The sequence below is a fragment of the Lactuca serriola genome, chromosome 3 (assembly GCF_051521515.1).
Source record: "Lactuca serriola cultivar US96UC23 chromosome 3, Lser_US96UC23_V15, whole genome shotgun sequence".
In the NCBI taxonomy this organism is placed as follows: Eukaryota; Viridiplantae; Streptophyta; class Magnoliopsida; order Asterales; family Asteraceae; genus Lactuca; species Lactuca serriola.
The window spans coordinates 23,479,539-23,486,522 of NC_136410.1; the positions used below are offsets into that span (position 1 = coordinate 23,479,539).

The 6,984-nt window shown below is 37.4% G+C and overlaps 1 non-coding gene across 1 annotated transcript; it reads right to left on the minus strand.

Annotated features, from left to right (window-relative positions):
• Window positions 1-4,111: 4,111 nt before the first annotated feature.
• On the minus strand, window positions 4,112-4,218 carry LOC145096579 (small nucleolar RNA R71). Its single transcript, XR_013703954.1, has one exon. It is a non-coding gene; the product is annotated as a small nucleolar RNA R71 (small nucleolar RNA).
• Between the last annotated feature and the right edge of the window lie 2,766 nt (window positions 4,219-6,984).

Genomic DNA, 6,984 nt, shown 5'->3' on the forward strand with positions numbered 1-6,984 from the left:
TTATAGGGGCTGGAATCCCTCGGTACGCGGGGCATAACCCTTTACGCTGGTCGTACTGGACGTCATGCATGATGCACTTCGGATGGGAGGTCCGATGGGAGAGCCTGTGGCCGATGGGACGAGGCTCCTATTCTCTGGTACACGGGGCGTAAATGGATTTTTCCAACTTCTAAATTGCATAACTTTTGCGTACGAGCTCTGTTTTTCACGTTCTTTATATCCACACGTAGGTGAGAATGTACTCTACAACTTTCATTTAGACTCCGTCGGAGAATTCTGACTTTATTTTAATTATATTATTTTTAACAGGCCGGGACACGAAAAGTCCGTTAAAAATCCGTAACTTCTTCATCCGATGTCCGTTTTCGACAGACTTTTTACCGTTGTACTACTATTGTTGAGATATTAGATTATCATTTAGGTTGTTTCGGCTAGAAATTGCTCGATCTCTATTTCGAGTTTTTAGTTGTCTACCGCTATACCGAAACTTCGAAAAATCATAACTTCGTCATACGAAGTTAGATTTGAGCATTCTTTTTATGTTTGTTCACGGTTTAATGATATCTACGACTTTTATTTAGATACCTAAGGATAATAAGTATTTTATTGAAATTTCTCGTTTTAGGTTTAACCGGATTGACGGTTTTTGTTGTGAATCTTAGGTTGGTCATAACATCTTCGTTATAACTCGGTTTTCAGTGTTCTTTATATTTCTGAAACCCTTGACACGATAACTATCATTTATGAAATCCAGTAGATGACTTTTGAACATTTTATTTTTGACAGTAATTTCATTATATCAAAAGAGGTTACAATTCTTGACTTTTTAAGTCATTACATTGATTCGAAATATCGGGTTGCCACAGTAACCTTGGAAATAATGTGTTAAATAATGATTCGTCCAATGATTTGGATAAGGAATGCTTGTGGCATTGTTGTATTGGACATGTCAACAAGAAGCGCATAACCCAACTCCAAAAGGATGGAGTCTTGGAGTCATTCGACTTGAAGTTGGATGACACTTGCGAATCTTTTTTACTTGGAAAGATGACCAAGTCACCATTCACCGGTACTTGTGAAAGGGGTGAAGATCTGTTGGATCTCATACACACTGATGTGTGTGGACCATTTAGAACCGCCACAAAGGATGATAACCGCTTCTATGTGACTTTCACTGATGATTGTAGTAGGTATGACTATATCTACTTAATCAAGAAAGAAGTGGAGAATCAATTAGGGCAAGAAAATAAAGATGTTGCGATCCGATCAAGGAGGAGAGTATCTTAGTATCGAGTTCCTAGACTATCTTAAGGAATGTGGAATTGTTTGACAATTGACGCCACCTAGGACACCACAGCTTAATGGTGTGGCTAAAAGGTACAATAGAAACTTGCTAGACATGGTTTGTTCCATGATGAGTCGAGCTTCGTTACCTATCTCATTCTGGGGGTATGCCTTAGAGACTGTCGCCCATATCCTTAATCTAGTCCCTACCAAAAAGGTTTCTAAAACACCTCACGAGTTGTGGACATGGAAGGTTCCCTCGTTAGGCTACATCAAAGTTTAGGGTTGCGAGGGTTTCATAAGACACGAGACTCATGACAAGCTTGAACCTCGGAGTGAGCGATGTATTTTCATCGGCTACCCGCAACAGTCCTTTGGATATCTCTTCTATAGACCGAGTGACAATGTTGTCTTCGTCGCGAGGAGAGGAGTTTTTCGTGAGAGAGAACTCATATGCCAAGGGGACAGTAGGAGAAAAATTAACCTTGAAGAGCTTCAAGAGTCAGGCGGTGAAGGAACCTCAAACACTAGCAATCAACCTGATATTGCCATATTTGTACATATTTTTAGACAATATTTATTTACATTTCTATTAATACTTTAGTCATTTGCATAGAATAATGGTACTTATGAGTTTAAATTGTTATTTTGCAGCCAAATAGAAGCATCTTCGAAGATAGGGACTGGAATTGACTGAATATGGAACTTTGGAGGATTGAAGAAAAGAAGAACGGAAAATCACCCACAAGACGTACTCACAATGTGAACAATTCATGGTTCACGACGTGAGTGGAGAGTTCTAAAAGATATGCATGCGGGTGGAAGAGTCCTTACCGAACACGGTTATCTCATATTCACGACGTGAATCCTTATGGTTCACGACGTGAACTCGGGAAATCAGAAAACTATAAATTCTCTTGCCCATTACATTTTGAAAGACTTTTAGCTGGCTTAGAAGGGTTCCTAGAGACGAATTTCAGAGGAAGAGAAGATCTGGAAGTTGGTTTTAACACTAAGGAAGAAGAAGTTCATAAATTGGTTTATAGATTGGTACACTTAAACATGTCTTTGATTATGGTTTTTGTTTGTTTAGTTTTTAGTATGTCCAGCTAAATCTAGCTGCTTCTGTTAGCTAGATGAAGCTGGAACTCATGGTTTTAATGCATTAGATTTGACTTTACTTGTTAGTAATATGCTTGTGTTGGATTGATTTTACCTAGTATGTTCGTTTTGATAATTAGTTGCTTAAAATTCTTGTTCTATGTAGTTAGTGAATACAAATCTGCATGAATTTGAATACCTAATAATTCAGTGAGCACTAGTTTACTAGAGCTAAGATCAAACCAATCTTAGTTAAGCAACTAAATTATTAAAATTAAGTTGTGCTAGAGAATTCATGATTATGACCATAATGTGTGTTTATCAAATCAATCTTACATAGCTCCAATCTCATTTAATAATTGATTATGTGTTAACTATTGTATGACCATACATAGATTTACATGAATTGATTAATGATTAGTAGATTTAGAACTAAATTGCTAATACTTTATTAATTGGTAACCAACGGTAATAGTCATAACTAATGTATAACCATTGAGTGAAAGTGGATTCGAACTAACAGAAATGTTTGTTTATTAACTGAATTTGTGTTAAAGAATTAAGTTCATCTAAACTCGCAAAATTAGATAGAAAACCTTCCTTTGTTAGTAACTAGGTTAATTTAGTAGTTGATAAATTGATTAGTCAACACCGTTCCCTGTGATCGACACCCGACTTACCCAACTATTCTATAATTCGACTAGGTACACTGCCTAGGAGCATTTTAGTTAGTTAAGTTAGTTAGGTTATAAATTATAAATTAGTGGGTACATTTGTGCACATCAAGTTTTTGGTGCCGTTTCCGGGGAACGGCTTAGTTAATGATTAGTTTGTTTGCTTTAAATTAATCGATCCTTTTTTTAGGGTAACACCTGCAAGAAGTTACTTTTCTGTTTTAATTTTTTTCTGCATTACAGGACTCAAGACGTGAACCTTTAAGATTCACGACGTGAGAACTGAAGTCCTTAGTTTTGTTTATTTTAGTTCGTTTTCCTTAGTTCAGTTTTATGTTTAATATTTTTGTTTTATTTCAGGAGTTCATGACCAGAGGTTCTAACACACCTTTGGTGCTACCACTTGAAGATCCTGAGTCTGCAATTCACAAAAAGAAGGATAAGAACGTGAAAGAAGATCAACACCAAAGAAGACACCTTTACAAGAATTCAAATCAGTGTTCTCAAAGAAATCAGGGAAGAAAATGGGGGAGTCAAGTTCATATTCAAAGAACAAGAGCAAGCTTGAACACTTAGATCAAATACCCGTCCAAACCGAGTCCGGATATGATATTGAGCCTGAATTTGAATTACATACAAGTGAACCCGAGAACGAGCCAAGGAACGAGATGACGAATATTGAAGAAATGTATATGGGAGCTTACAGAAAAAGAATTTAAGATGGCATTGGTCTAGGCTTAGTACAACCTGCCATTCCTGCCATTGCCACATTCGAGCTAAAAGGACATATCCTTTGCGCACTAAAGGATATCCCATTCTATGGAAAAGATCATGAGGATGCGTTCAAACACTTAGATGAAGTGAACGACATTGCTGATTACTTTAATGTCCCAAATGTTAACAGAGATATTGTCTTGCTAAGGATGCTTCCCATTACCTTTAAAGGAGCTGCAAAGGATTGGATAAAAGCACTTCCACCTGATCCAATAACTACTTGGGCTCAAATGCGTGAGCAGTTTCTAGACCAATTATGTCCACCATCTAAGATAGCTAAACTCAAGAAGGCAATAGCCAATTTTGAGCAAAACCTGGGGGAGTCACTTTATGAAGCATGGGAGCGTTACAAAGGGTTGTTAAGGAATTGTCCTCAACATGGCCTTAACATTCAACAAGAAGTGTCCATATTCTATGACGGGGTCAATGTGATGACATGACACCTCCTTGATTCGCAAGGACCACTTACAAAGAAAAATCTGGGCGAAGTCAAGGAATAAGTTGAAGAATTTGCAAAACATTCTCGTGAATACCACAATCCAAGGAATGAAAGCATTAAAGGAGTTGGGGTGCACAAACTCAAGAGATGGCTGTTGTGATGGAAATGATTAACACTATGGATAGGAGATTGACCCAAATGGACCAATTAATTCATGCTATTCGAGTTGGTTGTGAGAGATGTAGTGGCCCACATTTGACAAAAGATTGTAACTTGGATGAATATGGAAACAAGAAAGCTCAAGTTTTCTATTCGATTGGGGACAAGTATGATGAAGACTGGAGGAAACTAAAGAAAGAGTGGTTGCCTTACGATGAATACAAGATGCAAAAGGAAGAAAAATATAGACAAACTGGCAGAGGATTCTACCAAAGAGAGCAACCACTAGCTGAGAAGAAATCAGAATTAGAGACCATGTTGATGAAATTTATGGAAGCTTCAAAAAAAAGAAATGATGTAACTGACACTGCAATGGAAGAACAAAGAACTATAATGAAGAATCATCACACAATGATGATAGACCAGCATGCATTAATAAAGAATCAGCAAGCCTCCATCAATAACCTTGAAGTACAACTTGATCAACATACCACTTTGGTTAATGAGAAGATGTTCCCGAAAAATCCTAAAAAGAAGACCCAATCTCACGTAATAGCCATAGATATTGGAGAAGAGGCGATTTCTGAGTTCCTAGAAGCCTTAGAAGTGGAGCCACAACAGCCCAATACAAAGCCAAAGAAGCCGAAGCTCGAAATTTAAGATATTGCTGAAATATAGAGTTCACGTCGTGAACCTGCTAAGCTCACGTCGTGGGCTTGGTATGAACAGAAAAATTCCGTATCTTTTTCATCTTATAAACCACCTTTGCCGTTCCCGTCTAGAACTAATCTCAGTCCACTGGAGAGAAAACATCTGGAGTTTATCAAGCAATTGAAGGGTATTCCTATTAATACTCATTTTATTGATTCACTTGCAAAAGTTCCAGAATATGCTAAGTTCCTCCAAGATTTAATAGATACTCGACATGAATTGGAAAAGAATCCTAAGGTAATTCTAAGTGAGCAAAGCTCAAGAGCTGTGTTGGGAGAGATACCTAAGAAGATGGGGGATCCTGGACGACTCACTATCCCATGTGAGTTTGGGAATAATATGAAGGTTTATGCTTTAGCCGATTCTGGGGCTAGCATAAATTTGATGCCTAATTCGTTTTATCAAAAATTAAATATTTAGAAGTTGAAGGCTACAAAGATGACTATTCACATGGCAAACCGTTCAGTGACACAGCCCCGGGGCATTATGGAAGATATTCTCGTGAAAATTGGGAAATTCATTTTTCCAATAGACTTCGTGGTTTTGGATATGAAAGAAGATCCCAATGTTCCAATTATTCTTGGTCGCCCGTTACTTAACACTATTGGAGCTCTGGTTGATATACGTGAGTCCAAGCTCACCTTGAGAGTTGGGGATGAGAAGGAAATTTTTGGAATAGAAGATGGTTTCCAAGGGAGTGATGCTCAAGAAGAGGTTTTCAACATTGATGAAGAGAATGAACTTGAAGAATTAGAGAAGCTCATGGTAGAAGAAATCAAAACAATTCGTCAAGTTAAAAGAACAAAACCAAGAGCATTTGTTCCATTTTTAGTTGAAGTCATTGCCTACACGAATCCAACTTCTTGGGTAATCAAGGAAGATGATGAGATGTCGAGTGATGAAGAGGAGGTTACATCAAAGGTAACAAGTCCAGTGGTGAAAGAAGAGAAGGATACTATGGAGCTTAAAGATGATGAAAAATTGAAGATTCAAGGGATCTAACGCAAGCTCGATGGAAACGAAGTCAAGGCTAAAAAATAGAATTCTAAAAAGGCGTATATTCGTCGAGTGCAAGCTTACAAGAGGCGTTTCAAGGAGAAAAATAGCTTGGTGGTGGACTCTTCTAATGAGTCGACGTAGGAGGCACAGAGTCCGGCTCAAGACTCCTAAAAAAAAGAAGCGCTTCTTAGGAGGCAACCCAAGTTTGGTTTGCGTTTTTTTTCTTTTTCTTTTTAGTTTTTGCATTTTAGTTTTAGAAACGTCGATCATAACATCCAACTCACTTTATTCATAATTATACACTGAGTGTGGGGTCCCTAAAAATGATATGACAATAATTAAGAATCTAGTTAATAGACAAACTTGGAATTAATAAACTTTTTTATTATACAGTATTCACGATGTGAATCATTATGATTCACGACGTGAGTTCTGAGTGAACCGGACAATATATCGTTGATACATATCAGCCCATTTTCTATTAAACTAAATGGCCCAAGACTAATCCATTTCTGATGAAGAATGAATGACCCAAAATTAAGCCCAAACAGGACTCACGACGTGAATCCTGAAAGATTCACGACGTGAATAGTAACAAACACGGGACCACATATTAAAGAACACAAAATCTCTTTGAACAATTCATTCTTTATTCACACGAAGTGAACGAGAAATCTGGTCCCCCTTACTCCGATTTTGGCCAACATACACTCCATTTTCGTTTTTTCTTACGTAATCTTTCGATCTAAGGTAATACTTCTTTATTCTCACGTCTAATTCTTCTTTAATAGATGAAACTTAGGGTTAGAGTTTGTAATTACTTGAAATGTCGAAAGTATTCCC